Source organism: Hemibagrus wyckioides, linkage group LG10, assembly GCF_019097595.1.
Source record: "Hemibagrus wyckioides isolate EC202008001 linkage group LG10, SWU_Hwy_1.0, whole genome shotgun sequence".
Classification (NCBI taxonomy): Eukaryota; Metazoa; Chordata; class Actinopteri; order Siluriformes; family Bagridae; genus Hemibagrus; species Hemibagrus wyckioides.
The window spans coordinates 2,911,394-2,930,724 of record NC_080719.1 but is presented as its reverse complement, the minus strand read 5'-3'; the positions used below and the strand labels follow the sequence as shown (position 1 = coordinate 2,930,724).

The following is a 19,331-nucleotide window of genomic DNA, read 5'->3' as shown; positions in this document are numbered from 1 at the left end:
TATAATTGACGTCGAAATGATACCGAGCAACCCTATTTGGAAGCATGTCTGCTTTTTAATAGCCACTTGGCCGGCAATCAAAATAACGCTCAGCACAAGAGGCTTTAGAGCCGTCCCTGAAGATCCTGAAGATCGCTCGTACTCGTCTGTGTCCTCCGTCGCTCCTGTTCCAGCCCTGGGACAGAGTCTGTCTCTCTTTCCCTCTGTCTATCCCTCACTTTCTTTCTGGCTGTATTGCGTCACAAGGATTCCACAGTCCCTGGCCTCTGCTTTTTTCATGCTTGTGGGAAAATAGCAGCTCATGTTTCCTAAGATGCTTCACACATTCCTCACTCTATCTACAGTTCAAGTAGGTCTAACGAGTATGGACAGAAATACAGCACAGAGGACCGAGCTGGGAGATTTTCATGATTAGCGATCCCTATCGAGCTTAACGTGGCATAGACGGGAAACAAAAACCAAGGCATTTTTATTTTTTTCCCCTCCGCTGCATGTTTACAGGGGTTGCCAAAAAGGACCTTTCGCATTTGTCGAGTTTGTTTTATACCCTCTGAGGCTCGCTTAATCGATAAATCCAGGGGTCTAACACGCCAAACCAAGCGGAGCAGATTATTCACAAAGTTAAGCAAGAATAAAACTGGCTGTTAATAATACGGACGCTTACTTCCATCTTCAAGTGAACAGCAAAGCTGGAAAACAAAAATCGCAGTTGCAGATGGTCTGTTCAAAGCTTTGACCTCACCGAAAACTGAAATGCAATTTGATGAGACAAATACGAGAGAGAATTTCAAGGTCAAAGTTAGAAGGCACAGTTTCAAAGGAAAAAAAAACGGAGGAAAAAAAAAAAGAGAACTTCTCAGCAGGGTCAGAAAATCTGGCGCTGACATCTTGCATCAATAAATCAGCAAGTTCTCTGGGTCCTGCTGCATGCCGCACTGTCTGCTCCATACTGCTAACGCTACGTTCCCACACTGCCAACACACTCACACACACACACACACACACACACACTCGTGTATGTATTATCATTGTAATGCTCTGTTATGCATTTATTATTATTGTCACTGAATCTAAATTAACCTTCCAGTGTAGAGCGATGCTAAAAATATTACAAACAATGACATTCTTCGACACAGACGTGGAAAACGCTACTAAAACCCAGCTAACTGGATTCCTTTGATCAAAAACTGTGGCAAGTTTGTTTTAATGGCAACCAGCCATCAATACTTTTAGCAAATGTACAGAGAATAACTCACTTGAGTGATAAATTTGACATTCAACAGACATTTAAATAAATTTAGGATCATATCAAGTAGTGAGCATATATAGTGAATAAGAAGCCCTAAGTAGTGATCATGTATAGTGAATAAGAAACATTATGTAGTGAGCATATATTGTGAATAGGAAGTCCTAAGTAGTGATCATGTATTTTGAACAAGAAGTCTTATGTAGTGAGCATATACAGTGAACAAGTAGCCCTAATTAGTGAGCATGTATAATGAATAAGAAGTCATGAGTAGTGAGCACGTATAGTGAACAGGATGCCCTAAGTAGTGAGCATATATAGTGAACAAAAACGTCCTAAGTAGTAAGCATGTATAGTGAACAATAAGCTCGAAGTAGGGAGCCTATATATATATGTTGAATAAAAATTCCTTTATTTAAGTAGTGAGCATGCATAGTGAACATGAAGTCTTAAGTTGTAAGCATATATAATGAACAAGAAGCCCTAAGTAGTGAGCATATATAAAGAATAGGGGGCCCTATGTAGTGAGCATGCATAGTGAATAAAAGGCCCTAAGTAGTGAGCATGTATAGTGAATAGTAAGTCCTGAGCAGTAAGCATAGATTGTGAAAAAAACGCCCTAAGTAGTGAGCATGTATAGTGAATAAGAAGCCCTAAATAGTGAGCATATACAGTACATAAGAAGCCCTAAGTAGTGAGCATATATAATAAACATGTAACCCTAAGTAGTGAGCATATATAATGAACAAGTAGCCCTAGGAAGTGATCATGTATAGTGAATAAGATGCTCTAAATTTTAAGCATATGTAGTGAACAACAAGCTCTAAGTAGTGAGCATATGAAGTGAATACGAAGCCCTAAAGTTTGAGCATATTTAGTGAATAGGAAGCTCTAAGTACTGAGCATGTTTAGTAAATAGGAATCCTTAAGTGTAGAGTATATATAATGAATACAAAGCCCTGAAGATTGAGCATATATGTAGTGAACTAAAAGCCCTAAGTAGTAAGCATGTATAGTGAACAAGAAGCCCTAAATTCTGAGCATATATAGTGGATAAGTAGCCATAATGTTTGAGCATATGTAGAAACAAGAAGCCCTAAGTAGTGAGCATATATTTGGAAACCATTTAGGAACATGAGTTTTTTATGTTGATCAAAGAAAAGAAATCCAACTAAATATCAGCAACAAGAAAACATTAGTGTACATAAACAAATCCCCAGTAGAAAATCTGTTCCACACTGTAGTATTCAAACCGTTACCGCCTTATTCCTAGCTCTGCCCACATGTCCCTGTTTATGTCCCTGTTGGTAGAAGAACCAAATTCAGGACAGGTTCTTGGTCTCGGTACGACTCCTGCGGCAATGGAAATAATGACAGAATGTGAGATCACGGATCGCTTAGGACGTCAGCGCACGCTTTCTATTCCCAGGATCACCTAGGAAAAATATCTAGGAAAAAAAAAGGCAAACTTCACCCAGGGGAAACTGGTGGTAGGCCACCACAACCTCATCCTTACAGCTGGGTGAGAACCATTACCACAGCTAAGTGCCACAAATTCAGCGTTTTACAAGCTCCGTTCCTTCTAAATCTTTAATGGCCGGAGGTCGAGCTGGGCCAATTAGAAATTTCACTCTGAACGTTTCAAGGCTGGAACCCAGAGCTGCGCCTGGCCACGGGATGTGAGAAGTGAAAGGAAAGTCATCAAATTAGCAACTGGAATTCATAATGAGCGGGTTTGGGTCTGGAAGTGTGCATATATGAGTGTGTGTTTGAGTGTGAGTGTGTGTGTGTGTGTGTGTGTGTGTCATGCATACATCTCTGGACTGTGCAGCTTAGCCCAGGGCAATATGCTAAGTCCCCCCACACATAATCATTTACCTCCCGTCATCACTGCAATTGAAATCAGGAGGTTTGGAGGGAGCCGCATTGAGATTCAACACACAAGAAACATTATTTCATTACATATATTATGCATTCAGCATGAAAGAGAGAGAGAGCGTGCGAGTGTGGCTTGTGTGTGAATGTGTGTGTGTGTGTGGGTGTGGGTGTGGGAGAGAGCCAGTATCTTCATCTACAGCCAATATTTTGGAAACCATGTGGCATTGCAAGATGGCTGTTTTGCCAAAAATGAAAAGACAGACAGAGAGAGAGAGAGAGAGAGATGCTGTAGAAATATATTCAGCTCATCTGGAATGTGTACTGGAATAGAGTCATGCAGGCTTATTACAGTACAATGCTAAATGATGTGAAGACACTCAGGCACACACATGCATGGGAAAGTAAAGCATTTAGACGACATGGAGATTTAAGGAAAACAGGACGGATCGCCATTGTGCGCTCGGAGTAACTTATTTGTGACGTCCAATCAATCAATCATTCAATCAATCCACCATCACTGACCTTAACTCTTTATCAGAGGCCTGTCCATGTTGATGATTGAGCGTCTTTGTCATGTTCCACTTCACAGTGGAGGTTAATATGAAGTTTATATGAAAGTAGACACTCAGGACTTTAAGAATTTATAGTGTTTCAGAAGGATTTCTGTTTTTATCTGGCCCACTAGGAGCAATATATTCATAGAAAAGTTCACAAATGTTTGTATCTTCACAGTAAATGTTGATATTGAACCCATTTTTGCTCTCTGAGATGCTCCGAGTGCTTGTTCATCTAAAAAGCAGCTCAGATTTCATATTCAGCCTGTAAAATTCTGTGTAAGGTTCTCCAACAGAGGGAAAAACAAACATCTAAAACACACGGAAAGCCAGAAAATCATCAGATCAGAAAATCATTCACTTGATTATTCTGATTATTCCTTGCAAATCTTGTAGATCCATGTTCATTCTTCTGGTAGGATGGAACACTAATGTACTCGTAAAATGGGTTAATAATCACTTTAATTGTGTTTGTGTGTTCACGTCCGGTCTGGTAAATTCTTACTAGTTCAGAAAGCACTTGACTAGTCATCTTTTTCCATAGTTAAATAGTTACAACAAAAACTGTTTCAGCTACGATGATAAATAAATCAGTACAAAATGAATAGATAGATAGATAGATAGATAGATAGATAGATAGATAGATAGATAGATAGATAGATAGATAGATAGATAGATAGATAGATAGATAGATAGATAGATAGATAGATACTTTATTCATCCCAATGGGAAATTTACAACTTCTAGCAGTACCCACAAGCATAAGGTAATAAATAAATATTAAAAATGGGAATATAAAAAAAAAATACTAAATACTAGAATTTAAGGATACAAAATAGAAAAATAAAAAAATATAACAAATATAAATAAAAAATATAACAAATAATCTATAATAAAATAAAATATAACAAAAAATACTAAATACTAGAAATAATAACATATAGCATATAATGACGTATGATTTAATGATATATCAGGAATCAGACACTGATTCAAAACTCTATTTGGTAGTTATTTCAACACAATTTTGAAAAATTGTCCTTCTTAATTAATCAGGAATAAATGTTTAATAATGAAAGCATAAAAATACTTATAGTGATATCATCTGTAGGGGATTTTATGTCTGGCTTCGAGATCATTTTTCATCCGATCTCAAATCCAACCTAAAGCAGAGAAACACTGATTGCATGCGAAGTGATAGAGGTGGGTTTTTTGTTTATTCTTATTCTTAGTCCACAAAGTAATTTCACGATCCCGGTCAATCGGTCGCCTCTCCAGACGTGACTGCAGAGTAACTGTCCTGTTTTACTGTATAAAACCTTCTTCAAAAAGCATCTCCCTCTCCTCCCCTTTCCCAAGCTGTTAATTAACCGAATTAGAGCACAACACGGCCCTTTGTGTTCTCTGAACTGGAATCAATTTAGAAAAGAAACCATTTCACCTCGGATTGAGTCACTCACTGTCTGCGCTCTGGTATGCTGACCTTTATCTGGCTGGCTAGAGACGGTGGCCAGCTGACGGAAGGTCTTGACGTCAGACTGTAAAAATGCTGACTGACTTACGGATGAACCCTCTGACGAACACGGAAGACCGGACTGATTCTCTACCCTTCTGTTATTTTCCGCTGTCTGATCATACATCAGTACATCGACTTCCTCGTATGTATGTATGTTCAAGGAGAAAGACTAAAATGCGAACTAGAGTACGAACCGTATGATCGAGGCTAGCCAAAGATCAGAGAAAATGAAGCGAGAGCGAATAAAGAGAATTAGAGAGCAATATATAAAGCAAGAGGCCAAAAGTAAAAGATTATCAAACCTCCCCAGCGAGCGCCTCGGAGTCTCTAATAAAATCGAGCGACCGGTGAAGAGGCGCCTCCGCAAGTTCAGCTGATTCCTCTGGCCTTTTATACCGGCTTGTTTGGCAGCAGCAGGAATGCACTCCGGCCTGACCCCGGGGCACTCATCCAATCAGTTCGCTATCTGCTGAAAGGCCCTCCATAATAGTGACATTTTTCCACCTCGTCAATAAGTGCTGAAAGACACCCTCCACCTGCTACTTGACCATTTAACTTCTTCCTGAAAAGCCTCTTTCTTTCTTTCTTTCCTTCGTTCTTTCTTCTTCCGTCTACTTCTCGACTGAAATCGATAAAAGTGGAGCGAGGAATAAGGCCGGAGTCGGAGCTGTATTAACCGGAGAGCCTGGCACAGACTCGGCACGGATAAGAACGGTTCAGGACCCTCAGCATCTCGTGTAGGAGCTGTATGCTCGCTTCTTAAACGCTGTACGTTTTATATGTGTTGTGCATGGCTGACATCGGGGCAGGTCGCGGTCTGGAACACGTATGTGAAGAGTATAATAACCAGCATGGATTAAACAAAGGGTGAGTAGGCGTGGGTTATTGTATTTTGGTTTATTTTTTTCTGCTTTGTAGTAAATAATTAAATTGGTGTTTGATTGACAGCTTTGTGCAGTACTCCCACGTGTAGCCATTTTTTGTTTTACTCACAAAACCAAACGCTGTGTAATGTTTAATAAGCGCTACAACGTGTGAAGTAATGATTTGGGGGTATTTGAGTTCATATACACGTTTAAATTCAACCTTCTGGGCTTCTATATCATCTAGAAAAAGCTTGTTGTGCTGTGGAATAAAATGAACACGTTCTGGGTCATGCTGTTATAGGAAAATAATCAATGACCTGATCAGGTCAAGCTAAATTTCCTGTTTTTAAAGGTAATTATTTCCCTAAAACAGAACCCTAGTGATTATGTTGTTTATTAAAAGTGATTGACACGTTTTATCCAGTTATAGTTACTTTCACTGTCATGGAAGATTCCTGAATCGAGATCATCCCTGTTGTCTTTTACCTTTTAACACCTGTAATTTTCACTTCTTCTCTCATTGACCATTTCAATAAGCCAAATAAATAAATAAATAAATAAATAAATAAATAAATAAATAAATATCCTAAGAAATCTCAAAACTCCTAGAATTTCTAACAGCACTGACACTGGTGAGTCCTTCCTAAAATGCTAAATGCTAGATATCTCCTAAAAGAAACATGGCCCAGATCAATGCTTTACACGTTTCTTGTGAAAAGTAGAAATGATGTGTGACGTGATTGGGAGCTGTATTATTATCAGAGCCGATGATTTAGAATCGAGAATTTACCAGTTCTGGGGAATAAATGAAGGCTTCCTGGTCTTATGAGTCATATACTGAGCTAAAACCAAGGTTGTGTGTGTGTGTGTGTGGATACTGTATACAATCACTCTGTGATTGGCAATAATGGCAGGAGGGTGAGAACAAAATGTCTTCCGAGGAGTGAGGAGAGGGAGAGGAGAGCGGAGTAACAAGCATGCTAGGTTGCGTCGGGTTCTGACATGCGCGCTACGCTTTTTCGTTTAGGTCCACCGGCTGAGCCGAAATTGATTTCTGTGTGAGTCTAGCACTCTGACAGAATAAATAAAATGGCCTCTTATGCAAGCTGTTCGGGGAAGAAGGGAGGAGGGAATAAAGGAGACGGAGAAAGGGCGGATAGGAGAAAAAGGATAAAAGGAAATTACAGGATAGAGAGAATCATTCTTCCCAACAACAGACAAGCAACGAGTCACATGACTCAGCAACTGATTTGTCTCGCTTTTTATGCTAAAGAATCGTTCACTAAGCAGCCCTAGATTGCAGCCATCTACCTTTCCTGACATCCCTGCAGGCTCTCCTGTCTGACTAATCTGACTGATCTGGAAAGTCTCAAGTCAGCAGTTAAGTCTCTGGGCTACTGATGAGAAGGTTGAATGTCCTTGAGCATGACCTTTTAACCTGTGAATAGCTTTGAATCAAATGTAAATGAGATAGTTTGCTTAGAGACTGGAAATGAGACTTATTCTGACCCGCTGCCAAGCTGATCTGGTCATGTCGGTACACCGATTTTGCCAGATAGTGAGCAGTGATAGAAAGGAACTAGCTCTCCTAATAGTACAAAGTTCATTTAAAAGGAAATAAGTTGGTAAAGATGGTCTACCAGTGTAACAGAAGGAGATTTGGGTCACAGGGTCATACCACAAGAACTGTGGTGGATCCCTTACCGTATCTGTGGTGGAATCCTACATTATATGTGGTGGAAACAATACCTAACCCATACCTTATCTGTGTTGCAACCCTTACCTTATCTATGGTGGAACCTTTACCTTATCTGTGGTGGAACCCCACCTTATCTGTATTGGACCTTACCTTATCTGTGGTGGAACCCTTCCTTATCTGTGGTAGAACCCACATCTTATCTGTGGTGTAACCCTTACCTTATCTGTGGTATAAACCTTACCTTATCTGTGGTGGAACCCTTATCTTATCTGTGGTGTAACCCATTTCTTATCTGTGGTGGAACCCACTTCTTATTTGTGGTAGAACCCATATCTTATCTGTGGTGGAACTCTGGCTTATCTGTGGTGGAACCCACATCTTATCTGTGGTGTAACCCTGCCTTATCTGTACTAGAGGCTGATGAGGATTGATCTGGATACCAGATGCTGACTTCCAAGAATGGCAAGAATTGGAATGAGGAGGTCATCTGACCACTCTGTGTCTCCCAGTTAAATAAAGGACATGTTAGAGGTAGTGATAACCATGTTAGGTCCATCAGGTTGCAGATTTGATCAGATTCCTGAACCTGATCTTTCATACACAGTGTACATGGTGTGTTTGAGCTGTGGATTAAATACAGGACCCGATTGTGTTCCCTTGTTTTGAGTCAAGCCATTCTTTGTGATCTGAGCCACCTGCTGTGCACTTTGAGGAATTTATTGTGCTGCTCACTTCCTGATTTTGGGCCTGATCTGAGACAAGACCTTGTGACTGGATAGGCCAAGATGAATCATTCCTGGCAATAACTTTTAAGGTGCTATGGCAACCTTTCTATGTTGTTATATTCCGGTGTTTTCATTTTTCTAGCTTGGAAGTGTACTACTCAGGACTAGTTTCACTCAGAGCTTTATGAGGTTTGGATGGAGTGTTAAGGCCTGGAGATCACATGATATATAGAAACCTCTCTATTGTCTATAGGGAAATACCATTTGCTATTAAAGAAGGAAGGAAGGAAGTAAGGAAGGAAGTGCAGGCTCCCAGGGACAAGAGGGAGAGCCAGGGGAAATGTAACCAGGCCTGTTGGGTATTGTAGATCAGAGCTCCAGAGGGCCACAGAGGGCAGCGTCGATGCCATACAACAGCGGGGTGTGTTGCATTGTGTGCAGTAAAGCGAGAGCAGACAGGAGGAAACGACATGACAGTGGCTCGTTAAGAACCTGGCACTGCCTGCCGCTTGCTAATTTATGCAAATGAGGATTGTAGGCTCGTGGGAAGATGGGGGTGGGCGAGGAGGAGGGTGTGTGTTGTCACAATTTGGCTGGCAGCCAAAAAGCGAGCAACGAAAAGGTTAAACGCCGCCGTTGTGACGCACAGATGCCGCTTTGCCAGCCAAGGAAGTTTGTCATCGGGAATCGAGAGCTGGAAGCCATGCTGGAACGGCACTCTCAAGCCTGGCAAGGCGGGCACATGGGCAGCCAATCAGGGACGCGATACCTCCTCAATCCCGTCTGAATGGCATCGGCCCTCCCCTCGCTCTGTTCGCTCTCCCCTTTTTCCCCCACCGCCACTGCTCCGCAGCTGCCCGGGATGATTTTATAAACATTTTGCCAGCAGATCAATAGCTGTATTGATCAACCATTGTGAGAGTGATCTGTCTAAAACCCCCAGCAGCCTGCAGCTCCAAGAGAGGGAGGAGCGAAAGAGAGAGAGAGAGAGAGAGAGAGGCTGCAGAGAGGATGAAGAAAGGGAAAGAGTCGGAGAGAGCAAGAGAGAAGAGAGAAAGAGAGAGAGAAAGAGAGAGAGGCTGTAGCCACAGATAGAGAAAGAGGTAGTGGGGAGAGAAGGGGAGAGGCAGATGGAAAGAGAGAGCTGAAGGTGAGCAAGTGGACGCGAGGAACGGGAGCGGTGGCAGAAACCGCATTCGCGCCGAAACACATTCTAATCGCTTTCTCGTTAAGCGAACAGAGGGAGGGGCGGCTAATGAGTTTCGCTGTAAGTATGGGAGGTAATTGATGGAGGAAGCGAGAGAGAGCGAGAGAGAGAGAGAGAGAGAGAATGGGCGAGAGAGCTAATATCTTAGCTAATGGAGATGAACACAGGTTTGGCCTGGTAAGTTAATGTGCATGTGTGTGTATGTGTGTGTAACGTGTATGCGAATGTATGTGCATGGGGGAGGTGCAGGTGACTAACATGCATCGCCGAGAGGAGATGGTGCGGCGCGATTAATTCTGATTGCTTTGTAATTATAATTATAATCTATTCTCTCCAGGAAAATGCCAGCGCTTGGGTGAGACACAGCCTCGTCCCGGAAAAATGTCAGACGACGGCGGCGTGAGGATGAGAAGGCCTTGAAAGGGACTTAATTCGTAATGGAATTTGGACCCGTTAGAAAATTAGGACTATTGTGCTGTGGATACGTCGGCATCAGATTTTGGACGACTTGCCAACGGATCAGGACGGATCACGAACGTGGATATTGATATTGATATATCATGAAACCCGATGGACATGAGAAGACCTCGGAAGGAATTTATTCCAGAATGGAACGCTCTAGCTGGTGGTTTTGGATATTTGGGACAAGGATAGAAAGCATTTGGATATGTTGTGAAACAGGAGTCGCCAAGCTCGACGGCGGTAAACAATAGATCTCAGGGAGATCAGGCCTGGCCTGCCACTCTTGCCATCACATGGCTGTGTGTGAGTGTGTATATATGTGTGTGTGTGTGGTGTGGGAGTCACGCCAGAGAGCCCATGGGAGGCCCGTATCGATCCAGCTTTCGGAGTAGTCCTGCTTCATCGCATGCTTTGCGAAGAGTTCATGTCTGGACATAACATCGAGAATTGATACAAGACTTGGAAGTAATCTCTGATTGGCTGAAGACTGAAGAAAAGCAGTGTGGCCTATGAGACCACACACACACACACACACTCTGAGCTGTTCATTATTCTATTTAAATATACAGACAAAGCACATGAGGATTCAATCGGCAAATACGACTCAATGCATCACTCTGAGACGCTCACGGCTGAGTGTTTATAACCTGCATTAAAAAAAATTGTTTTTAGTCGCAAAAACGAGTTTCGCCATGATTTGCGTCTCGCGCAGTTGACTCGGCACATCGTTAACATCGCCGTTAAAGAGATCCACGGCAGATTTAGCGTCTAAGGGCTGAATAATGAGGACGGGGAAATCAATTAATGGTTTCATAAACCTTAACTAGTCAATAAATTAAGGCAATTAGTACGGACAAAAAAGGCAACACGAGGCTCCCTCGAGACGTGAACGCGTGCATGCTTCGCAAGGCAGAGTGTGATTAGATCGAGTCGCGAATGTTTAGTAGAGAGAACAAGGAGAAGAGAGGTAGAGAGAGAAAGAGAGAGAACAAGAGGGAGAGAGAGAGAAAGAAACAGGAAGAGAAAATTTGTCAATTTAAATTGTTACTAGTCTAGCTCTGATGTATCTGCGTAGGGATACGATAAAAATCTTCAGAAAAGTCTAAATGAACTGGAACTACTTTTTGTTAAAAAGTCAGATTAAATTCTATTAGAACAGGTTAAGGATCTGTTGTTTCCCTCGAATATGTCTTATTTTACATTCACGTGGAACAGCAGGAGCTTTGAATTTGTGTTAGAGAGTTTTATATTCTTTAGTGTTAATAAATGGTCTACTTTTCTATGAGGAGGTTTTTATTTAACGTTTACAGAAGGAGTCTCCAGTGTCAGTGCTTTCAGAGGTGAAGCTATCACTTTCAGGACGTTTTTCAGGTAGAAACTTTCGAAGACAAGCTGCATTTTATGTTATTTATTTACAGCGAGAGGCTGGAGAGGGAACAACATGGTGCTTCTAGCTGATATTACACGTGAGATCAGGAACTCACTCATCAGTTCCTCCAGGATTTCACCGCTCATTGATATTCAGAGAATTTGTTTAATAAAATGGCGACGGATTTTCTGCAGATTTGGGCCAAGATGCGTCACGTGACATCAGATGTGTCACGTGACGTCCATTCACATGTATGGAACATGAGTACAGCTCTCAGAAATTACATATGTGTCTTAACTGGTAGGAATTTAAAAGAATCTCGTGCCTGTGATTTCACCAATTTGAGTAGATTTAAAAAATAAATAAATAACTAATAAAATAAAATAAAATAAAATAATATAAAAATTAGGAATTTTGAAAAAAAAAGGTGCAGTAAAAAAAATAAAAATAAAATAAAATCGTGGAATAATTCTATGCCATGAAATGTAGTTATAAATTGATAAAAATGTATGATGTGTCATGTCTTAATAAATAAATAAAAAATCTCTGTAGTATAAAGAGGAATTAAATGCTCCGGGACTTAACTCCAGGCCGACACCAACCTGTCGTTGATGATTTATCCGTTACAGCATGTCCTGAAGTGTTTTATTAGTAATCAGTGCTCTGATTTTAGAATTTTATCAAACAGGAAGTGTGACACAAACAGTAAGTGTGATGCAAACAGGAAGTGTATCTGTGTGTCAGTTCACATACCGGCAGGCCACAAGACAGCTGAACGTTCACACTGCTGATGTGTCTCCTGTCTCTGGTCCAGTTCTGGAAAAGAGAGAGAGAGAGAGAGAGAGAGAGAGGGAAATGTCACATTCATACATTATTACACATTATAATATACTATAAGTCATATAACACCTACTTAACTCCTTCATAACAACTCTCAATGTCAGCTGGCATAAAGACTTTGATAAGTTCAAAGTCTCAGATTTTAACTGACAGAATTTTTGTTATAACATGTTATAACACCACACAGCCATCACAATACATTCACATTGTATAATGAACATAAAGTGACTTAGTTTATCTTCTCAGGATGGTTTGAATCCTTATGACATGTTATAAAGACTTTGATAAGCTCAAAGTCACAGATTTGAACTGACAGATTTTTTGTTATAACATGTTATTACACCATACTGCCATCATAATACACATTTATACATAATATTGATCACAAAGTGACATAAATTATCTTCTCAGGATGATTTGAATCCTTATGACATGTTATAACACTGTCACATCAGAGTTATATATGTTTTTAGTGCCTTAAAGAAAGTGTTTTTAAACCAATAATTTAAATTATTGTACAGTACACCGATTAATTGTTATTTAGCACTATGAAGATATTATAACACTGTTATAACAGAGCTATGAAGATGGGTTTTTTTTCGGGTTTTAATTTATATTTTTGTTCTTAAGACATTTATACTTAGCAATTCAACTCACTGTCATAACATTTATGACTTATGCATACAATGTTTTTGTAATGTTTTTGCTATTAAACACTTATGTCAGTGTTATGACACAATATGATGCATATTTTCTGTGTTAAGATTTCGATTATTATTATTATTTAAAATCTTTATGCCACTGCTATGACATACATAAATAGAGAGTTTATAAAATGGCTATGAATGATGAAAATTTTGTATATTTTCATTGTTATACGTAGTTTAATTTTATTACGTATTAAAGTTTTCTGAAAACCTAACGTAACGTACAGGTAATAACAGTGTTATGTATGCTTTATTACCTTAAAGTTGCGTACTGGTTATAAAAAACATTGAGAAGAGTCTGAGCAGAGTTACAAAGACAGAGGTTATGCTGTTCTAATGCAACATGACCTTAGGTCACCTATGTCATCTGACACAAGTTTATTAGGTGTAATGTCAACATGCGATAAAAATAAAAATGGTAAAAGCTTTTTTAATAAAAGCTGTTGGAATAAGGCTTTGTAAATGTTATAGTGGGATGTAAGGTAAGGGTAAGAGTAAGAGCTTATAGATGTGTTATGTAGCCTTATGGACATTAATGAAATTCCTTATTCATAAGGAAGTCTATAATATCATTCACTATGACTAATTCATGTTCATGGACACGAGTGGAGACACGTGCTGTGTGTGTCATGTCGGATGTGTTGTGATGATGCAATGTATGCTTGATTGTCCCCGTGCTTGCTTTTGGCCCCCTGCCAGGGCCCCGAGCCAAGGCGTTCTCTTGCCCCCCCTCCCTTTTGCCCCGAGCCATATGCTTGGAGTTATTGTTTTCACTGCCACACAATTAGCAGCACTACAGATTTATTTAGTCCTGCTCTAATGCGCCGTAATTACCTCCAGGCCTCGAACAAGCCCCGCCCCCTATCCTCCTTCCTCTGTACACATGTACACACATGCTCTCTTTCTATCTCTCTCACTCTCTCTCTCTCTCTCTCTCTGCGCTCGGTGCTGGTTGTAGTTTCAGGCCGGGCGTGATTCAGCAGAAGCAAAGCGCCGGCGGAGGAATGGAACGAGGGAGCGGGGAGGGAGGAGAATGACTAGAGGTGCAAGCTTTTGTGGATCAGCACATTTTAAGAGATCTTCAGGGGCCTGTTGGCTGAGTGGCTCGTTGGTACTGGGAGGAAAAGGGCAAACGCAGGGCTGTTACACTTTTATAGAAATGCTTTGTGGGAAAAACACCCCTGACACACACCTCAGCGCTGCAGCCTTGTTTGTCATCGGGCTCAGGGGGACGCGCCGGACCCTTGTCTGACGCTGAGCAATGACCTTAGAGGGTGGCTGTTAGAGACACACCGCAGCCCTGGTGTGCACTAATGCTGCAGTGCATGCTGGGAAACGGTGTCTTGGTTTGTCGCACACCTTCCTGCTAGCGTGTACAGAACTAAATCCTCACACAAGGTCTTTTAGCCCTAACATTTAGCTCCGTTTATGTTTCGCCCACATTCATGCTTTTAGGTTTCTGCCCACAGTGAAGTGGAAAAATGACACATAGTGGTATGCTGGGCATCTGCATAAGGTGTCTGACCCTTGACCTTCATGTCATTCCATCCCTATTCCTGACCCTAACATATCATATTCTTGTTCCTAATCATATCATGACCATCCCTGTCCTATCATAGCCTTAACCTTGTCCATATCCTAACTCTATACAAGCCATAACCCTATCCCTATGCTAACTCCATTCATATGCTAACTGTATACCTATGCTAACTCTATCCCTATGCAAACTTTATACCTATACCTATGCTAACCCTATCCATATCTGTCTACTTATGGTACAGTACTAACTCTATCCCTATGCTAACCCTATATCTATATCTACACTAACTTTTTCCCTATGCTAACCCTATACCTATATCTATACTAACTTTATCCTTAGCCCTCTACTAACTCTTTCCCAATGCTAACCCTACTCTTTCACCTATGCTAAGTCTTTCTCTATGCTAACTCTATACCTATTCTCACCCTATACCAATATTTATACCAATATCTATGCAAACTCCCTGCGTGACCCTATACCTATGCTTCTTCTATGCCTATGCTACCCCTATCCCTATGCTAACCCTATATCTATATATGCTAACCGTACACATATCCCTCCATATACCCATCCCTACACTAACTCTATACCTATACTAACTCTATACCCATCCCTACACTAACACTATACCTATACTAACTCTATACCCATCCCTACACTAACTCTATACCTATACTAACTCTATACCCATCCCTACACTAACTCTATACCTATACTAACTCTATACCCATCCCTACACTAACACTATACCTATACTAACTCTATACCCATCCCTACACTAACTCTATACCTATACTAACTCTATACCCATCCCTACACTAACTCTATACCTATACTAACTCTATACCCATCCCTACACTAACACTATACCTATACTAACTCTATACCCATTCCTACACTAACTCTATACCTATACTAACTCTATACCCATTCCTACACTAACTCTATACCTATACTAACTCTATACACATCCATATACTAACTGTATACCTATACTAACTCTATACCTATCCCTATACTAACTCTATACCCATCCCTATACTAAATCTATACCTATACTAACTCTATACCCATTCCTACACTAACTCTATACCTATACTAACTCTATACCCATTCCTACACTAACTCTATACCTATACTAACTCTATACACATCCATATACTAACTCTATACCCATCCCTACACTAACTCTATACCTATACTAACTCTATACCCATCCCTACACTAACTCTATACCTATACTAACTCTATACCCATCCCTACACTAACACTATACCTATACTAACTCTATACCCATCCCTACACTAACTCTATACCTATACTAACTCTATACCCATCCCTACACTAACTCTATACCTATACTAACTCTATACCCATCCCTACACTAACACTATACCTATACTAACTCTATACCCATTCATACACTAACTCTATACCTATACTAACTCTATACCCATCCCTACACTAACTCTATACCTATACTAACTCTATACCCATTCATACACTAACACTATACCTATACTAACTCTATACCCATCCCTACACTAACTCTATACCTATACTAACTCTATACCCATCCCTACACTAACTCTATACCTATACTAACTCTATACCCATCCCTACACTAACACTATACCTATACTAACTCTATACCCATTCCTACACTAACTCTATACCTATACTAACTCTATACCATCCCTATACTAAATCTATACCTATACTAACTCCATACACATTCCTACACTAACTCTATACCTATACTAACTCTATACACATCCCTACACTAACTCTATACCAACTCTATACACAACCCTATCCCAACTCTATATCTATACAAACTCTATACACATTCCTATCCCAACTCTATACCTACACTAAGTCTATACACATCCCTGTCCTAACTCTATACACATCCCTAACTCTATACCTATACTAACTCTATACACATCCCTAACTCTATACCTATACTAACCATATACCCATCCCTATCCTAACTCTATACCTACACTAACTCTATACCTATCCTAACTCTATCCCTATCCCTATCATAGCTCTATACCTATACTAACTCTATATACATCCCTAACTCTATACCTATCCTAACTCTATACCTATACAAACTCTATACACATCCCTATCCTAACTCTATACCTATACTAACTCTATACACATCCCTATGCTAACTCTATCCCCATGCTAACCCTCCACCTATACCCATGCTAACCCTCTACCTATCATTACCCTTTGGTCTTTCTATTAAATCAACCACAATCACCATAAAACCCACTTTCCTACATACTACATGAAATTCCAGCAGGAAATTAAAACATCACCACAGAAATCTGCGTCATGGCAGTTTCTCATCACATGATCACATGACATGTCAATCATATCTCAGCACTTCTTAAAATGGATGTTTTCCCTAAATCCATGCTACAATGTTAAAAACCAGCCAGTATGATGACATTTATTCTGCTCTTCCAGTTCATTCGATGAATTTCTGGTGAAACCAAAGATTTAGCCAAAGCAGCTCTCTGGCTGTGTCTCATAATATTTTCCTTACAATCTTGCAAAAAAAAAGAGAGAAAGTTTTGTTTAATTTGTGGCCTGAAAAATGTGGAGAAGAGGAGAAATTGAACTGAAGAGAAGATGTTCCAGAAGATTCTTCAGACTTCTGTATAATGTAATACACATGCTAATACGAAGGTTGGATGATAACTGGATGATATTTAATGTGCTCTAATACGTTATCGTTTCCATAGCAGCAGCTCAGGACTTGTATAAGTGGTGATGTTTTCTAGAAGGTGATGTTTTGTTTAACATTTATGGAAGGACTCTCCAGTGTCAGTGCTTTGTAATGCTCAGATATAAACCTGTAACCTGTAAAAAGGAGAACTCGCTATTGTTATGTTAAATGTAACCATAAATGGATAAAAAAGACTTTAATAATAATAATTAAATAATAAAGACTTTAGTGGCTATGCTTCGTGGCATCGCTGCATCATTGATTATTTTACTATGCTAGCATGATGCAGTGTGTTTTATCTTTCATTATCATCATCATCATCATCATCATCATCATCATCATCATCATCATCATCATCACTGCAATGCTACTTGTGCTCATTCTAAATTTTTGCCTTTATGTATTACTAAATTTTTAAAACATTTAAAATTTAAGGAAACAAGAATAAAGAAATATATTTTTAAAAATATATTACTATTTTTAAGAAATAGGACAGATTTCAGAAAACTGAATAAATTTCTTTTTTAAAATGTATTACTATTTTTTTAATATACAAAAACATAATAAAAAAAATTAAATGTATTACTATATATATATATATATATATATATATATATATATATATATATATATATATATATATATATATATATATATATATATATACGTATATATATATTATAATAATACATAAAGGATTTCAGTCCTAATTTAAAAAAATAATAAAATAAATAAATAAATGAATGTATTATTCTTTTTTCAGCTTATTACAAATTTTTTTAAAAAAATACATAAAAAAAACAGGAAGGGTTTCAGGAAACTGAATTTTAAAAATAAATAAATAAAATTATTTTTTACAAATATAAATACATTTTAAAAAAGTAAGGATTTCAGTAAACTTACCTTTTTAAATAAAAATAAATTAGTACTTTTTTTTGTTATTTACTGCTACATTTTTGAAAACATTTTTTAACAGGAAGGATTTCATGAAACTGACCTTTATATATATATATATATATATATTTGTTTGTTTGTTTGTTTTAAACAGAAAGGATTGACTGACCTTTTTCCTTTTTTTTTATTTGAACAAGTGAATATAGAGTGCTCAGAATCCGGCTCAGAATTTAAATAAATATAAATAATAAATAAATTATAAATAAATAAAACATGAACATTAACCTCGCCCCTAACCCTATTGAAAACTTTTTTTTTATGTAAATATTATAGAAATTGTCACAAATATTGTCGCGTGTTTGAGAACATTTCGGATTACCTTTGCCCTTGGTTTGTCATTAAGGCATTTAATATTTATTGTGACCAAAAAAAAAATTATAAGAGCTTAAGGTCAAAGGCAAGTTCAGGAGCATGTGCATATCACATTAATATTCATCCAACACCTCCATCAATCTGTTTCATTCAGACTCAGCAGCAGGAGGAGGAAAGGAGGAGGAGGGGGAAGAGGAAAGGTAAAGGGTCATAAGGGACAAAGGCAATATAAATACAAAACATTTGTAAAAAAAAAAAAAAAAAAATTGTAAAAAAAATTCTTGGCACCCTGAATGTATATCAACTAATGATTTTTTGTTCTTGACTACAGCAACAGAAACCTGAATGTGATTCCGTATGGTCATTCCATATTCATAAGCAATTACACCAAACTGGAATATTCCGAGACGGAGACGGAGAGAAGCCCGGCATTGAGAGGAATCGAATTAAACCAGCGCCTCAATTTTATCTCCAAGACACAAGCTCCGTTCCCCCCAGCCAATCACCAACCCCGGAGTTCACCTTTGACCTGTTTCATCTCAATATGACTGCCATTATGCTGCCCGAAAATTAGAAGCGTCCCACTATTGTCTGGCCCAGGAAGGGGACGGAGGTTATTTAAAGATAAATGCGGCAGTGTCCATGCGGAGAACAGCAATCAGCCCAGATACAAGAGTCCAACTGAGACGCTCTGTGTGTGTGTGTGTGTG

The 19,331-nt window shown here is 39.1% G+C and overlaps 1 long non-coding RNA gene across 1 annotated transcript in view; it reads right to left on the bottom strand.

Moving 5' to 3' along the window:
• The window catches only part of LOC131360317 (uncharacterized), a 95,391-nt gene that overhangs the window by 24,475 nt on the left and 51,585 nt on the right, over window positions 1-19,331 (bottom strand). Inside the window, exon 3 of the long non-coding RNA XR_009205875.1 lies at window positions 12,276-12,338. This is a non-coding gene — a long non-coding RNA (uncharacterized LOC131360317). The remainder of the gene's footprint in view (window positions 1-12,275; window positions 12,339-19,331) is intronic.